Source organism: Callorhinus ursinus, unplaced genomic scaffold (genome assembly GCF_003265705.2).
Source record: "Callorhinus ursinus isolate GAN/ISIS: 27379988/994484 unplaced genomic scaffold, GSC_fseal_2.0 scaffold54, whole genome shotgun sequence".
Lineage (NCBI taxonomy): Eukaryota > Metazoa > Chordata > Mammalia > Carnivora > Otariidae > Callorhinus > Callorhinus ursinus.
In genome coordinates, this window is record NW_027397116.1 from 18,417,499 (window position 1) to 18,436,381 (window position 18,883).

Sequence of the window (18,883 nt, forward strand, 5' to 3'; positions counted from 1 at the left end):
ACGAACACGCGCGGTACCTAGAAAGAGGGGAGGGGGCGTGCGCGCCGCGCGCCGGGGAGGCACTTTCCTAAAAGGCAGGTCCAGGAGCCTCCTCCGAGGGCAAACCCGGCAGCGGGTCCCCGCGCGGGCGAGCACGCGGCACAGCCCGGAGCGGGCGCGAGGGGGGACCGTAGGTTTTGGTCCCAGCTGCGGCCAACCGGGCTCTCCCCTCCAGAGCCTTCGCAGCTGCCGCCGGGGGCCGAGCCAATGAGACTCCCCCTCATTAGCATAACACCATGACGGCATGGAGGTGCCTTGGGGACAACCAATGGGGGCGAGCCTAATTAGCGGATTCCCGGCCTTCAGACCCTTCTCCCGGAGGCGGGGGCCACAGGGTGTCGGGAGTGTTCCCAGATGCCCCACGCGCCTTCGCTGTGCTCGCCTTCAGCTCGGGTAAGCGGGGTGGAAAGTGCACGAACGTGGAGAGGGAATCCCCGTTCCCAGCCTCAGGAAAGCCCCCCTTTTTTTTTCTTTTTTTCTCACAGTCTGAAAGAAAGGAAGGTGTTTCCCGGATTCTGGATAAGAATGAAGGGGCCACTTTAGGCCGCTGAATAGAAATATTTAGATGATGGCTGGGAAAGCTCATCGAAACGCACGGAGGACTTTGTACTAGCAGTGTCAGTTAAATTACTGTTCCTGCTCTTAGTAGCGCTGTCGGCTTCCAGGTTGCACGGCCTTAGCCGTCGGAATGCCCCTCTTAGTGGCCCACCCTGTCAGAGGAAGAAGTGAATCCAAGAGTCCTGAGTTGGTTTTACAGTATCAGCCGCTGTACAAGCCCTAGTTCTGTTTGTGCAGATTGTCTTCTGCCAAGCTCTGATTTCATCAGGGTATACGCAGACACTCAGTACTTAAAACCACCTGAGAGGCACTGGGCCTGAAGACACAGAGACTTTACCACCCATCCCCCATGCCCTCAGGAATCTTGATACCTAATATGAGACACAGTAATCAAACCTCAGATAAAGAGATTTGGAAGTCCCTGTGAGATAACACACTTAATTCATGGAGGGGATCAAGAAAGATGTTGAAAGTGAACAAAACCTTCCATATTCGTTCGCAACCTATGTAAGGTGAGGGAAGAAAGCAGTGAAGCGAGCAGGGAGAATAGTAGGGGTGGGGGCAAAGTGATTTGAAAAAAACGTTTGGTTTATTCAGGAGGCAGGGGTTAATTTGGTATGGTTAATTCTCAGTTCACGTGGTGGAGGGTTTAGACACAAAGTTGGAAATGCAAGAAGAAATCAGCGAAAAGATAGTATCAGATAAAATAGGATGAGTACCTAAACTTGAAGAATCACAGTAGAAATAAAGTAATCATACCCTATCTCTCTATCTTCCAAATCTGACCCATCTCAAATGACATATCCTTTATTAGATTTCCTGATTCTTCCAGCTAATGATGATGCCTTCCTTCCTTTCAACACTTCATACCCCTGTGAGTATTTTGCTTTTAGTACTTATTATATTCTGGTCTCCTCCCCTCCTGTGGCTTATCTTTCTAGCATAGTACCTTCAAAATAGCAAAATCTCAGCAAATCTGTGTTGAGACTCATTAAAAGCTTTTAAACTTAGAAAATTAATATTTTTTCACATTTACTGTAGCTCCAGAATTATGTATTTGTTTATGTTTCTTTCTCATGAACTTTGGTAATCACTTTGCCAAATGAGAAAGTTATATCACTACATTGTTAGTTTGGGGGTGGGGGTAGAAAATAACGGGTTTGTATTTTGGAGCTTATCATCTGCCATTACGATAACTCTATGAAGTTTATTTGTTTAATAATCCAGGTTAATATTTTTAATAGTCTGCCTTTAGACATTTGGCATAAAACTAAAATATTTAATATCAGTAACAGACAAAAAAAAAAAAGGACACTAAAAAAGAAAAAAATTATCTATTGAGTGTTAGACTCCTGAGTAGCTGGAGGTTAGAGAGTAAAGCAATAACATTTTACTTTAAAAAAGGCTGTGGACCCTTATTTTATTGTCACAGACTTAATTATTTGGCTTCCAAGTGCCCAGATAACATTTTAGGAGGAAGCAAATGCATTAAAAAGAAAAAAATTTAAAGAAATAACTAAAATCCTGCTCAGCTAATAGTGTCAGAGCCCAGCTGTTATGGATACAAATGGTACAAAGTATCGTGATGTGCCAAGCCAAACCAGTTGGAGACCACTGCAGTAATGATACACTGATGTTCTGTGTGCTTTCACATTGTCAAAGTGAAGAATCTTATTACACTTCTAAATTTAAGAAAATTCTAAAAATAATGCAATATAAAAAATACTATCCTGACATTCTTAAAATAAAACAATATTTGGGCACTGAAACTTAAATTTATAATTGAAAGATCCTTTTGCTCTCCTTTATATTTTTTCATTTTTCTTTAAGCAGATTTTATTTTTTTGTTGTTAATTTTGACTTTTAGTTCTCCCACCTGTCTTTCTACACTTTTATTCTGTTTTTTTTATGTCATGTCATGTCATTTCCTGCTGTTAAAATATATTTTCCTCTCTCACTCTTTTTATCTTGGTTTCCTTTTTTCACTGTGCTCTTTTAATATCCCATTTCATATACTCTTTTTCTCTCTGTGTGTATGAAAGCTTTCATTCTACCGTAACATGACACTCGATTTTTAGAAACAATTTTAAATGTGGTTCTATACGTCACAATTTTGCACCTTACTCAGTGGTTTTCTTAAGCCCCTTAATTAACATCTAGTGTAGATCAGAGCAATAGACTCTCTTGGTCCCACACTAACAAGAGTACTCACCAAAAATCTTCTGATTTATTATGCTGATGGAGTAGAAAGTATCAAGAATGAGGATAAGGAAGAAGACTGATTCTCTAGATTTAATTTTTTTTTCTGAAGAATACTTTTTTCCTTTAAATTTTTTATTGTTATGTTAATCACCATACATTACATCATTAGTTTTTGATATAGTGTTCCACGATTCATTGTTTGTGTATAACACCCAGTGCTCCACGCAGAACGTGCCCTCTTTAATACCCATCACCAGGCTAACCCATCCCCCCACCCCCCTCCCCTCTAGAACCCGCAGTTTGTTTTTCAGAGTCCATCGTCTCTCATGGTTCGTCTCCCTCTCCGATTTACCCCCCTTCATTCTTCCCCTCCTGCTATCTTCTTTTTTTTTTCTTAACATATATTGCATTATTTGTTTCAGAGGTACAGATCTGTGATTCAACAGTCTTGCACAATTCACAGCGCTTACCATAGCACATACCCTCCCCAATGTCTATCACCCAGCCACCCCACCCCCACTCCAGCAACCCTCAGTTTGTTTCCTGAGATTAAGAATTCCTCATATCAGTGAGGTCATATGATACATGTCTTTCTCTGATGGGCTTATTTCGCTCAGCATAACATCCTCCAGTTCCATCCACGTTGTCGTTGCAAATGGCAAGATCTCATTCTTTTTGATGGCTGCATAATATTCCATTGTATATATATACCACTTCTTCTTTATCCATTCATCTGTTGATGGACATCTTGGCTCTTTCCACAGTTTGGCTATTGTGGACATTGCTGCTATAAACATCAGGGTGCACGTACCCCTTCAGATCCCTACATTTGTATCTTCTGGGTAAATACCCAGTAGTGCAATTGCTGGATCGTATGGTAGCTCTATTCTGAAGAATACTTTTGAGAATATCTTCTAGTTTCTGCCTTTTTTTCAATAAGAAAAAAATTCTTAAAGTTTTGATTTCTGTACTTTGATGATTATGCTAATATTTAAATATAAAAAGAAAGGATTCATTCCCATGAGTGAAGAATGATTTTATTAACAAAAAAATTTATTGATAATTATCTTGTGAATAATGAACATAGTTGGAATCATAGAATATGATGAGGTTTTTGTTTGTTTTTACCTAAAACTAAAGAGCATGGGCATATAACATATATCATTTTTTGACAAAATTCTCAAACCATCAATGATTATGTCTACTTACCCTGTAAAAGCTATTTGAGAATGAATTTTTAAAAGAAAAAAGCAACTTTCTATAGTTAGGCTACACACTTCATAGATGCTTCATCTGTGGAGACAGAAAAAGCATATTCCACATCTATTCTGATAGCATCATTTAGCTACATAACATCTCAGAGTGAAGAAAACATGTTTTCAATTATTTTTTAACAAATATTTATTAAGTAGTTACTATGATTTGAACTTCTCATGGTCTAAAGGGTGAGAGGAGGAGGAGTACATTTGGGAGGACAGACCATCCAATAGCCATACTAGAATGTGAAAGGTCACACTAGTAATTAACACTCCCTGCTCTGTTGCTAAGGAGCACATAGAGACATCTAATTCTGGTCTATACTAAGGGATGAAAAAAAATGAGTGAGTGAGTAAGGTGGAGGCAGAAGCAGCAGCAAATATACAGGTACAAATAATTAACATGAGAAAGCAATGGCAGGGGGACCTGGCTGTCTATGTCAGAAGAGCATGTGACTCTTGATCTCTGGGGGTTGTGAGTTCAAGCCCCAGGTTGGGTGTAGAGATTACTCATAAATAAATAAATAAATAAATAAATAAATAAATAAATAAATAAACCAAAAAAAAGAAGAAAAAGTAATGGCAGATTCCAGCAAGTGCAAAAGTATGTAGTTGGATCTCAGGGTGGGTGCCTACATGAGGAGGGAGCAGAAAGGGAGGGAGAAAAATCAGCAGGAAGATTGGCAACCATTTACTAAGAACTACATCTGGAGGGGCCTTGGGTACCATGCCAAAAAATGTGGGTTCTAACTGAACACAGTAATGACTCTTTTGAGGATTTTAAATCAGAAAGTGACAACAATCACATGGTCGCTGTGTATATAACTGACTGGTGAGGGGGACAAGCATGGAAGAAGGGAGATTGTTTATGAGCTATACAGTATTTCAGGTGAGCTTTGCCAATTGTCTGAAATGAGGCAGCGGTTACATTGCAGATGGAAAGTAGAGGACAGATCTATAGGAAATTCAGAAGACCGTATTGACAGGACTTGATAATTGAGAGACTGTGAAAGTTAATGGAGAACGAAGAATTGATATTCTCTAGGCTCTGAGGATGAGTAAATAGGTGACAAGTAGTACTGTTGGGCAAGATGCGAATACAGAAATAGGTTTGAGTGAGCAAATTATTACACTTGGAGCCATCAGCAGAAGGTCAAATGGAGGAGTCAAGAAAGTTTGGATATGTGAGTTTTAATACCAGGAGCAAATTTTTGTCCAGAGATAGCAAATTAGGGAGCATCAGTATAGAGGTGGCTGTTGCAACAGAGGAAGAATAAATACACCTGACCCTTAGTACTGTGAGCGGAGTCGTGCGGAGATGGAGCCCACAAAGGAGTCCAGGGAGAAGGGATGGATTAGCGAGCTGGGCACAAATCCAGAGGGAATTCAGTTTCTCCCACCAGAGTATAGAGACATGTGTTTCTCTATATTCTTGATTAGTTTTATTCTGTGACCCTTGATTCAAGCTCAAATAGATTCTGTCTACAGGGGCAAAAAGGTAACAAAGCCTGTCCTATATTCTAAGCATGTCCAGCTACATGAGCAGAATCATTTCTATTTCAGTAACATTGAAAAGAAGAAGCAGTAGAGAGAAAATGAAAAGGCAGAATACCATACTTGATTCACAAATTCCACCTGAAAAAAGGCACAGGTAAAGTAGCATAGGGGAAGGCCATTTGGAGACTTCATAAGAAGTTATGCCAATACTTAACATTATTTACCCAATACTTCTGGGGTTGTTTGTCATTCTAAAAATAAAACTTGGCTGAGAGGTGAAATGTGAATGCAAACCTTATACTGGAAACCTGTCAGGAGACAGGTGACATTCTATTGTATTAGTAGTAATACCCTCTGTGATCTTCCTTCTTGCTTTCTTCCCTCTTCTCATAGCTACCTCTAAATGCACATCTTACTCAGCATCATTCTTAACAGTAATACATATTTCCATGTATCTGCTTCTAAACAATCTTCACTTGACCGAGTTTTCGGAGGGAGAATATAGAGGCAAAGGGAGAACTATTTAGTGCCAAATGTGCTTCAATAACTTTGAAGCATGTTCTTCTACAGTAATCCAGGAATAACACCCACATTATTCTTCATTATTCACTTTTGGTGAGGAAAAACCTCCAGCAGGTTGGGAAAACTCCAGTTTTTATCTTGGATCCTTATGTTGGTAGTGTCCCAAATCCTGCTCATTGATAGAGAAGGCACCTTGTTCATGATCATCCCTCAGCCCTGACCCTTGTCATCTCCTAGCCTGCTAAAGCAAGGAATGACAGCTACCACTTTGCCTTTTTCACAGTTGTTGTCAATCAGTGGATGACTAGTAAGGGAATGAGAAGCTACATGTATGAATGGATGAGGTCATAGCTTTGTCAAGCATCAGAGCTTGAAATATTTGAAAATGAATAGCTACAGTGTGAGTAACTACTATGTGGCACATATCGAGTCAGGACTTTGCAACAATTCTGAAAATTAAATAACATTGTCCAAATTTAAAGGAAGGGAAAACAGGCTAAGATGTTATCGCCCAGCTACAAGGTGCCAGGCCAAGATTCAAAACCTTGATTTTGTGTCTTCCAAATGCATACTCTTCCTAATATAGCTGAGAGAGAAGTTTTATGGTCAAGACCAGTAGATATTTATGTTTACCAGTTGGTAATCTAAATTATGAAATAGAATTATAAAATTGCCCTATTAATTCCCTACTGATCCACTTTGTTCCAGCCTCAATTACCTTCTTTTCCACCTGAGGGACTTCCCATCAATTGTTTGTCCTGATATTTTTCTTCCCCTCTTCCCACAACTGCCTTATAATTTCTTTATCACTTCATCATAGAAAACTTCCCTACTCACCCAACACAAAGATGCTACCTAGTCACTCTCTGTTATATCAAACTACTCTATGACCAATTTCAAATATCTCTTTAAAATATTAACAGTATCTAACTTTATTGTGTTTATTTCTTTGCTTTATTTTTTCCTTGCCCCTCCATTCCCAACACAATGGAAGCTCTGTAAGGGTAAGGACCTTGTTGGTCTTGCTAGCATGAGTAGTGCCTGGTGTAATAGTATGGACTTGAAAACAAAGTTTGCTGAATGATAAAAAACAAGAAAGGAAAGTAAGGAAGGGTAAAAAAAAAAAAGGGGGGGGGATAGGTTTGTTCAAGTAATTACCTAGATTTTTCCATTACAATCTGGGAAAATTGCATTGTGCATTTAGACATTGTTTTTAAATGATTGTATATGTATGCATGTGCACGTGTCACACAAAACTAAGTAAGGCATGAAGATTTAAAAAGCATTTGTCAGAGCCTTATATTGAGATGTAATAAATTCTTTCTCATGCAGGGTTTGATTTGAGAAATACAGTAATGTTTTCATGAAGGAAAAAAGCATATAAGGTATGGTCATAGTAATTGAAATGGTTTTTCTTGCATTGAAATATTGTCATTGACTTTATTGATTCCTCTGATTTAGAAATTAATTTGTAAGGAGGAAAACTTGAGGTGATTTCTGTATTATTTCTATAATATACCAACAACTTATTATATAAAATTACTATCTGTTCATTCCAGTATTCAAAATGACCCCAGACTCTTTAGTTTAAAATGTATAATAATTTGATAGCATTTTATATTAACAGACTAGATATTCTTCTCATTTTGAAGATGATTAAACAGAGGCAAAAAAAAGAAAAAAAGCTAAAATAAGTCACTCAGCAGCCACTTCAGTATAAATGATATGGAAGTCCAATTTTCCTGATTATCATGCAATGTCCCTAGGCCACAAGCTAACAGTAGTTTTCATTGCAAATAACATGGTGGTGCAAACACAGTACATAACAAGTCAAAAAAGATTAGAAAATTTTCAGTTTTTTAATTCACAACAGCATTAGATACATTGAGGTTACTGGTATATATGAATACATAAGATCCTTGACATTCACATATTTTATTTACCTACATATGTTGTAAACATTAATTATATTACCTTTATATACCAAATTTGGATTTTTATTTATTTTCATATAGCTCCACTTCAAAATATTAAATGGTGACTCTGTGGTCATTACCATCTTGATTTGTACAGTTTGGGTGTACAAATTATTTAAAAAATGAGCATTTACTATACATTTTTCTATTATACAAAAACAAGAATGAAATTTTGAAAATTGTAAATACTGATATTAATGACAAGATGTTGGATATTCATACTTAGAGATTGAAAAAAGAGTGGAAATCGAGAGGTATGGCCATAAGCAGCAGCTACTTAGCTCACTTCAGCTTTCTATTTTCAGTCTTCAGGAAAAGAACAAAATTATAGAATATGAGATATATCACTGAAGCTAAAGGTATATCATTGAAGAGGGTGACGTGTAAAGGTGATATATTATTCATGATTTCACCTTTTTTTTAGTTCTCTGAGATTGGACTACTTCATTTGACATGTTGCATGTATCGTTGGAAAGTAGTGAGCTAAAATGTATCTCATTTTCAGTGAAAATGCTACCTTTTCACCCTTAGATCACTCTAACCTGAAGGGTACAAAAATTGTATCCTGTCTTTTACACACACACACACACACACACACACACACACACACACACACAAATTCTTAGTAATTAGGCTCTGAATTCCAGCAGTGGGTAGAGCTTGACCTAAAACCTACCCTTACTCTTTGCCTCCCCTTACACCTGGCCCCATTGCTTCCCAATCCATCCATCCAACTACCTGGAAAGCTGTATTCTTTGTGATCAAATATACAAGTTCTGATTCTAGACTGCTTGGATTTAGAACCTGACACTGGCATTTATTTGCTGCTTGACCTTGAGCAATTTATTCACTGTGCTTCATTTTCCCCTTCTACATAATGGAATAATTAGAGTGCTTATTTTTGGAGGATCAAGTCCATTAATACACCTAAATATTTTAGAATGGTGTTCACCACATAATTTGTCATTTTTATTACGTGTTTTCCTAAATGTAGGCATCCACACATTTAGAAGTCTTTTTCTTAATATAAACTCATCTTTGCTGTTTAGCAACTAATGAATTTAATTATGCTTTTCAAATTTCACACAACTGGTTGAACAGCTTTGATTACCTTTTAAGAGATAAACTAAAGTATGTATCCTCAGAGCAATTGAAACAACATATAATGTACTAAAGTTACAAAGAAAAAAATCTGGCTGTTCAGTGATTCTTCTGAACTCCCATGGAAATAATAAATATGGATAATCAGAAAAGTACCTTAAATATTCTCTAGTTAGAAGCCAGATCATGTAGGCATTTAAAATTAAAACAAGCATCTTGAATTATATTCACATGCAAAGCAGAAAAAAAATATGCACCATATTGAGTTCAGATGCAACAAGCTGAACATGTGCTACAGAGCTAAATGAGTAATGCAATTTTTACACTGGGTCCACGCAAACCTTACAGTTGCAGAAAATAAGGATATGGCAAAAAGCAATCTGGAAATGTCATAGCCAAATCAATAATTAAGAGGAAAGTTCATCACCTCCTACTGAAATATCAATACAAAATATATTGAAATACTGGTTAGTATGCAGAAACACAATATATGATGTAATGTATATGATATATACATTAGGACTAACATTTTTAACAAGGCATTCACTCAGATTTAGGAAACATAAATAAGAAACAACTCTAATTTATGCTCTGGTCTTTTTGCCTACAAGCCTATGAGCTTCGCTTGGACTTGAGCCCTGGGAAAATCACCAAGTTGCACACTGTGGTACAGAAAAGCTGAATGCATCAGATGTTAATGACCAGACAGCCAAAAGTGAGTTTTTCAACTAATTTCCTATATCATTAATAGATTATTTTCCTAGTAGTTAACTACTAAATTGTATAAGGCCATGATTTCTCTATGATTATCTGTTTTACCCAAGCAACACTTCAAATATAATTTATCCATAGTTTAACATACTAGAACATGGGTCAAATGGGATCAAGATTGTGAAAGTAATAAATTCAAAAAGTTTTGTTTTTTATTTTTCCCACCAATTTTTCCTTCCTTCCCATTATTCTTCAATGTTTAAAAATCTTGCTGAGGATCAGCTCCCTGATAAACCCAATCACAGAAGAAGGACTGATGCCCAGTTCCTAGGTGAACTCAGTCACTTAGAAAGAGCAAACTAGGGGCGCCTGGGTGGCTCAGTCATTAAGCGTCTGCCTTCGGCTCAGGTCATGATCCTAGGGTCCTAGGATCGAGCCCCGCATCGGGCTCCCTGCTCAGCGGGAAGCCTGCTTCTCCCTCTCCCACTCCCTCTGCTTGTGTTCCCTCTCTCACTGTGTCTTTCTCTGTCAAATAAATAAAATCTTTAAAAAAAAAAAAAAGAAAAGAAAGAAAGAACAAACTAGAAGGTAGGTCATTTATTTATGCTGGAGTCATGTGAGAGCTAATAAGAAAGAATGAGTCAAATAGGAGAGAAAATACAAATGCCCAAATCATCACTAAATAATAATAAAGTAATCCATATTAGAGTTACTGCAGAAGCTGAATTGGACTCTGAAGGAAGAACCAAGTCAACAAGTCAAGTCAAAAATGAAATGTGGATATCCTATATAAGGGGAAGATTCTAGAAACAACAATAGGCATTACAGGAAGAACATTAAGGTGAATGTATGTCCAGATTAGTAGATTTTTAATTCTCAGAAAAGGAGATTTTGACACTATTAGTGAAGGCTAAGGCTCAAAACGTCCTGCTATATTACTTGCCATGTTTTGGTTTATTAGTAACAGAATAACTGATCTACAATGCCTTTTAAAAACTGAAGAAATCTATTATCTCACATATGGAGAAAATCAGAGGAAGAGCCGCTTTAACCAAGACATGATATAGTGATATGATGTCACAAAAGACTCAGTTCCTCTACATTTAATTGCCCTGCCTTCCGTGTTTCTCCCTGTGATTTAAGATGATTGCAGAAGCTCTGGGGCCTAGTTCATTCACTTCCACCAGAACATCTTTAAACCTAGGATTTCCTACAAAACTTGGAGCTACAAGGGTAAATACCCTGGATCGTTGGTTTTTCAATCTGCAACTAAAGAATAAAGATCACTGAAATAGACCAGTCTTATGATTTCTTCTTTCCCCTAATCCCTTTCAAGACAAAACAGAATAGACTTCAGTGACTCTGCATATGCTTTGATCGTGGTGGGATTCTACCACCCATTCTCACATACCTGCATGGACATGATCCAAGTTGTGTCAAGCAGTATGGACAATAGGAAAGAGGACTCTTTCATGTATGGATATCGGGGCCAAGAAATTCTCTTTCTGCTGGGGTTTCTAACTAGGAACAACATGTATTCTTCATATGAATGGCTTAAAAATAACCGGCATTTTGCAGCAACACAAGACAAAGGAAGCACCACTCTTAGAATACCCAGTCATAGGAATCAATAAATTCTCTTTTTACTTAAGATGGTTTCAGCTGAATTTCTATCACTTGTACCCCCAAAAATTCCTAACTAATAAGTATATTTATATCACATATGGCAACCTCTTCAATGATGCTATGAATAATTACTAGTTGTTTTTGGCCCGATATCAGAATGATTTCCTAATAAAACTAAGTGATATAACAACTTTACATTTTGTTTTTCAGCAAATTCCACTGCTGTTTGGATGTTAATTTTCAAATTCTTGGCATGCACCAATATTCCATGTTCAGGTCCCAAATTTTGCATTCTGCAGTAATTACACACTCACCACAAAGCATCATACCACCTGATCCCATAGAAAAATGTAAAACATTTTATAATAAAAACAGGCTTTAAAAGATAAGCAATTAGAAATATTTTTACTGACCAGTTTTATCCAACTTCAGTAAACTAAGCATTCTTCCCTTCCGTAATTTTATTTGTTTTCTTCTAAATGGCAAATGAAACAACAATCAAATATAAAAAATGAAGGCTGCTATGTCTTCAATGGGACACGGGGACAGTCAAAGCCCAAATCACAGTCTCCAAATAGAAATTAAAAAAAAAAATTATTGGGACCAAAATGGCAGAAGGTGTCAGGAGCAAGTACAAAGTTCTAGAGATACTTTAAATAGTGCAGAGTTCCCTCAAAGTAGATGACACAGCTCTGAAAGGATCAAGGAAACCTTACTTGGAAGGTGTGAGTGGAATACAGGTGTTCTAAAGCAAGGCTGATGAGGTAAGGAAGTCTGAATAAGAAGCTACGTAAATATGTCATCTTTTCAGAAAGTGAACAAAAAGAGAGTCATCTTGGTGATAGCTAATCAAAGCCAGGCAAAAATAAATAGCTGGTAAAAACATCATAGACACCTGGAGCATAGGGCTTTCCTGTGAAAACTCTGAAGACTTTCTGCTCAAGACATGAGGAAGGTAAATAATGAGAGGAGACTTCCCTCGAGGAGATGACAAAACAGAGATGGTGAAAGTGTGTCCTAAACTTCTGGCACTTCAGCTTTAACCTCTCATCCATAATTAATTTCAGCAAATATATGAACCAGGTAAACATGCCCTATTTGAAATTAAAATCAGAAATAAATGACATACACATAAATAAAAAATTAAATGAGTAGGAAAAGAGAAATGCAAGAAGAGAAAAGCTTATAAAGAAAATAACACTAGAAGAAACTTACCATGAATCAGAAGCTAGTTTCTAATTAATCGAGTCTTCTTGAGTTCAAACGAATTAAAAAAAAATGAAGAAAAAAATTAGTAAGACTAGAAATGTGAAATAAGATCACAGACTCAGAAAAAAATGTGAGATAAAACAATTACAGGGGCACCTGGGTGGCTCAGTTGATTGGGCCGCTGCCTTCGGCTCAGGTCATGATCCCAGGGTCCTGGGATCCAGCCTTGCATCGGGCTCCCTGCTCCGCGGGGAGCCTGCTTCTCCCTCTCCCTCTGCCTGCCTCTCTGCCTACTTGTGCTCTCTCTCTCTATCTTTTTGTCAAATAAATAAATAAAATCTTTAAAAAAATTATAGAAATCAACGTTAGAAGCAGTGTATACATATATACATACACATTTGTATTCTATATATTGGGACATAAGAACAAAAGTGAGAGAATCAAATACAAGTTGAATAAAGAAAGACTAAATAAAACAGATCAAATCATAGATATTGAAAAGAAAGGAAATACAATATATGCATAATTGTTGTTACTAAATATGAGAACAGAACATATACTCAGTAATACCAATTATGAGAACAGAACACAGTAATACATGAACATAAAACACATATTTAAAAATCCAAAGGTTTAGGTGGCTTAGTCATTAAGCATCTGCCTTTGGCTCTGGTCATGATCCCAGGGCCCTGGGATCCAACCCAGGGAGGAGCCTGCTTCTCCCTCTCCCTCTGCCTGCCCCTCCCCCTGCTTGTGTTCTCTCTCTATTTCTCTCTCTCAAATAAAAAAATAAAGCCTTTAAAAAAAATTAAAAGCATCTTATTGGCATCCAGGGGACAAATCATGCAAAAAAGAAAAATATGAATGACATTAGGCATTTGCACAGGATCCTATGTTAAAAATGAGTGAAATATTTATGAAGTACATATGAAAGAGAAGCGTGACTCAAGACTTTTTATATTCAGTTAAGTTGACATTTTAGTATAAAAGAAATAAATTCATGAATATGCAGGAAACCATGAAATAGAGTCCAAAAGCCTGTCTTAAAATTTTGATTATGAAATGCAAGGAAAAAAAAAGATGAATCAAAATTAAGATCTCAATAACTGAGAAGCCACAGTTGGAAAGCACTGGTGGTAAAAAAAGAAATCCACTTAGATATAAAACTAAGATATGAAGAAAATGGAAAATTTAGTTATGAAATTCAGTGTAAATCTTAGAACCATAGAATAAACGTTAAACCTAACAAAATCAGGAAGTAATGAAAGGAGGATGTTGGAAGCACACTTCAGTTTTTTATATGAAATACATCCATGGAACCTGCTTTGGACAATAAAATGAGAGTTGAAGTGATTTGTGTGATCTCTAGGAAAAAGCTTTCAGAAATTATATACAATTAGCTAGATAGCTTTCCCTCTTTCCTAGTGACTAGCAGCATTCCAGATGGCCTAGATCTTGAGGTAAGAACAAGATATACTTTAGTCAGTCAATGAGTTGCCCATTAAAAACAAACAGCATGAGTGAGAAATAATATAGTTATATAAACATATTATAAAACAAAATTTATTTTTTTGTATTTTTTGTACATTCTAAATACAAATATACTTTGTATGCTGTATTTTGCATATCTATATTTTTATATATAAAAACAATTACAAATACCATCATAAGCCATTAAAATTCAAGGTTTATTTTTTACCACCACTTTATCTAACTATTGGGGCACTTGGAACTTTCTGAAACTTTCCATGGCATAGTATTGGCTTCTGGAACTTAGCAAAATTAAATGAAAATATTCTCTCTCTTACAAAAAAAAAAAAAAAAAAAACAAATAGACCATCAGTATTCTCACATATCAAGAAAATATCAGTTGAGGGTCGCCTGGGTGGCTCAGTTGGTTAAGCATCTGCCTTTGGCTCAGGTCATAATCCCAGGGCCCTGGGATCAAGTCCCACATTGGGCTCCTTGCTCAGTGGGGAACCTGCTTTTCCCTCTACCTGCTGCTCCCCCTGCTTGTGCTCTCTCCCTCTCTTTCTGACAAATAAATAAATAAAATACTTTAAAAAAAAATATCAGTTGACAAAGATTATCAAACACACACAGAATCTTGCTTTCAGGAGTAAAAGTGAGCAAAAACAACAGTAAAAACATTGATAATTATATGGACTTTAGATATTGAAGTTATCAGTCACATAATATAAAATAAATATGAAAGTCTGAATAACCTAGAATGCAGCACATGTAAAAGAGAAATAGAGTATATATAGAGAAAGCATCATATGTCTCTAACCTGAGTCCCACAAAGAGAACATATAAAAAGAAAAAAAAACATTTGAAGAGATCAAGACTGAGAACTTTTCAGAACAAATGGAAAACAGATAAGAAGCAGGGAATGAAGAAGGCATGTAAATAAGTAAATAAAAATCCACACCTAGACATATATGAATAAAACATAAGAACACCAAAGACAAAAAGAAAATCTTAAAGCAGATAGAGATAAAGGACAAATCAATAAAACCACTAGACTGTAGGAAGCCTTTTAAGCAAAGATTGGAATTAAGATAAAGGAATACTCTCTTTACGACAAAATAAAAATCAGCCTCTAATTGAGTACTCAGGAATACTATCTTTGAAGAAAAATTATGAAAAAAGATTATTTTCATGTAAAAAGCTAAGAATTTACTAAAAATAGACCAATTCAAATGATAATCTCATCCAGAAATACCCATACAAACATACCCAGAAATAATGTTTAGCCAAATAGGTGGGCATCCTGTAACCCAGTCAAGATGACACATAAAATTAACCATATATGCCTCTATTAAATAACAACAAAGGGATGGATTAAGGTGCAATTAAGTTGGTAAATCTATAGGTAAATTTAAATAAACTTTGCTTAAAAAATTAATAATTTTTAATTAGTGGTGTTTAAAAAAAGGACAGAATGAAAATGTTGCACAATAATAGCATGTAAATTGGGAAAGGCATAAACAGATTTATTTTTTAATATTCCAATTTTATTTACATTTTTTAATTTAATTTAATTTTATCATATTATGTTAGTCACCATACAGTACATCATTAGTTTTTGATGTCGTGTTCCATGATTCATTGTTTGCATATAACACCCAGTGCTCCATGCAATATGTGCCCTCCTTAATACCCATCACCAGGCTAACCCATCCCCCCAGCCCCCTCCCCTCTAAAACCCTCAGTTTCTCGGTGTCCATAGTCTCTCATGGTTTGTCTCCCCCTCCAATTCCTCCCTTTGTTTTTCCCTTCCTTCTCCTAATGTCCTCCATGCTGTTCCTTATGTTCCACAAATAAGTGAAACCATCTGATAGTTGACTTTCTCTGCTTGACTTATTTCACTTAGCATAATCTCCTCTAGTCCCGTCCATGTTGATGCAAAATTGGGTATTCATCCTTTCTTTTTCTTTTTTTTTTTAATTTTATTTATTTGACAGAGAGAGACACAGCGAGAGAGAGAACACAAGCAGGGGGAGTGGGAGAGGGAGAAGCAGACTCCCCACCAAGCGGGGAGCCCAAAGCAGAACTTGATCCCAGGACCCTGGGATCATGACCTGAGCTGAAGGCAGACGTTTAACGACTGAGACACCCAGGCGCCCTGGTATTCATCCTTTCTGATGGCTGAGTAATAGTCCATTGTATACATGGACCACATCTTCTTTATCCATTCATCTGTTAAAGTGCATCTCGGTTCTTCCCACAGTTTGGCTATTGTGGACATTGCTGCTATGAACATTGGGGTACATATGGCCCTTCTTTTCACTACATAAACAGATTTATTAAGTATTAAATAAATTTTGTGAGGGTGACTAAAATATGGATTAATTTTATATTTTTAAATCTAAATTTGTATGATAAAATTTAAAAATAACCATTTAAGGAATAAAATTAGAAGTAGGAAAAATGAATAATAAAATGAAACTGAAGAAAAAACAACAAGGTCAAGAAAGGAGAAAATAGGAAAGTGTAGAAATAGGAAATAATCATGAGATGGTAGGGAAAATAATGAAAACAATTGATTATCACAATCACACTAACTGGGCTAAACTTCACAGTGAAAAGACACTTGTTAAATTAAACTGAAACAAAACTCCATTACATTGCAAAACAGCAGAGTTAAAGAGCATCAGTGCATAATGGCAAAATGTTCAATTTAACAATCTCTTGTAAGTTTTAAATTGTGTCTACCTAACAACAGAGGAGAGAGGGAGAAGGAAAGGATGAGGCGGAAAGAGAGAGAAGAAAGTGAAATAATCCACCTACAAGGAGAGATTGACAAATGTCACGGTGTTATGTCATCATAGCTCTCAGTAGTTCACGAAATTAACATTTTTAAAATAGCAAGCAATTTGAAGGGTTTGATCAGCACCATTACCAAATTAGAACTAATATCTATAGAATATTGAACCATAACAGTTGAAGAATGCACATTTTTCATGCACATATAAAATATTTATGAAAAGTGATGATGTGCCATGTCATATAAGTAATTTTTAATTGCTATCATAGAGACTTCAGTGTCTGATGACAGTACCTTAAGGAAGACGACAATAACCAAAGATGACTAGGATAAAACTGCATTTGGAAATACAAAAACAAACATACAACTCACAGATCATAGACTAAATCACTATTGAAATTAGGCAATACATAGAAATAGAGAATAATGGAAATACTAGGTATCTTAACTCAAGTGTTGGGGTGAAGCAGAACAGAAGCAAATAGCCTAAAAAAGCCTTTTTTTTAAAGATTTTATTTATTTATTTGAGAGACAGCGTGAGCATGAGCAGAGGGCAGAGAGAGGGAGAAGCAGTCTTCCCACTAAGCAGGGAGCCCAATGGGGGACTCAATCCCAGGACCCTGGGATCATGACCTGAGCCCAAGGCAGATGCTTAACCGACCGAGCCACCCAGGCGTCCCTTAAAATTCTTATATTAAAAAAAAAAAAGTGTAAAAGTTAACAAGCTTAAAATTCATTAGATATCTATCTTACAGAATTAAAAGTAGAACAATAATAAATCCAACAGAAGTAGAAGGCAAATAATAAAGATAATAGAAAATAATGAAGTTGGAAAAACAAGAATAAATAAGGTTGAAAGTTAATTTCCTTGAAATGACTAATAAAATGAATAAATCTCTGATAAGACTAATCAGAACTGAAAGAGAGCAGCAGAATTAAACAATATTAAGAATCAAGAAGTGCATCTAAATAATGCTACAACTTCTGAATTTGAGGCAGGCATAATATGGTCCATGATACCATTTCTTTGAATTATAGTCCAAATTGTTCCCAACATGGTAACTTGGGTGGTACTTAGACTTTGACTTCATTCAAGGTCAACCTGTGTTATTCAGTTGTGCTAGAATGGCTGATGATGAGATATAAACAATTTTCTCAGAAGAGTAATTTTTTAAAAAGTCATCATTGTTACAGAATCTGAACATCCCATGAGAGTTAATATTGTTCTAAGATTTGTCCAACCTATTGAAGATATGTCATTAGCATGACTTGATTTTCTCTTCCAAGTCACCGTTATGTCAGCATGGGAATGATAATGGCCACTTTCTTATCTAAGCCTCTGTGGCTTGAAGTGGCTTCCATTGCCTGGTCAGGGCTGTAAATGTCATAAATAACTAAAGATAGTGTGTCTGTTTGCACTAATTCTCCTGTGAGAACATCTAGTACTTTCTTCTAGTCTAAACCATGGTGTCAGTTGTCCAAGCAAGCACCCCTTAACACAATAACCATTCCCAGTCACTATTCTTCTGACATTTTTATAAGCCAGGGACAGGGGTCACCAATGATTACATCCAAATAAAATGCCCATACATTTGAGCAGTTGAAATGTTCATATCAACAATATAGAGAACTCTCAGCTTCAGGGAGTCCTAACTTCTACCCTTACAAGAAGAAAAAGTGATTGAAAATCAATGACTTCTTGAACCCAACAGAGAACTGGGTTTGCAGACAAACCACCTCCCTGACATCTGGTAAGGGGTAAATCTAGACAGGCATGGCCCAGATCTGTTCATCCAGACCAGAAGTCACCGGAGCCATAACTGGTTAAATGATAATTTTGACAAATTGCTGGAGACTATGGCCTAGAGTGAGAATGAGAAACTCCTGTGGCTACAGTCCTGTAAGGGAACCCCTGC

The 18,883-nt window shown here is 36.5% G+C and overlaps 1 long non-coding RNA gene across 1 annotated transcript; it reads left to right on the forward strand.

The window, feature by feature from the left end:
• The first annotated feature begins 334 nt into the window (after positions 1-334).
• LOC141371050 (uncharacterized) lies at positions 335-16,518 on the forward strand. The gene is made up of 5 exons (XR_012375665.1): positions 335-432; positions 1,412-1,471; positions 7,407-7,459; positions 9,763-9,866; positions 16,165-16,518. It is a non-coding gene; the product is annotated as an uncharacterized lncRNA (long non-coding RNA).
• The last annotated feature ends 2,365 nt before the right edge of the window (positions 16,519-18,883 follow it).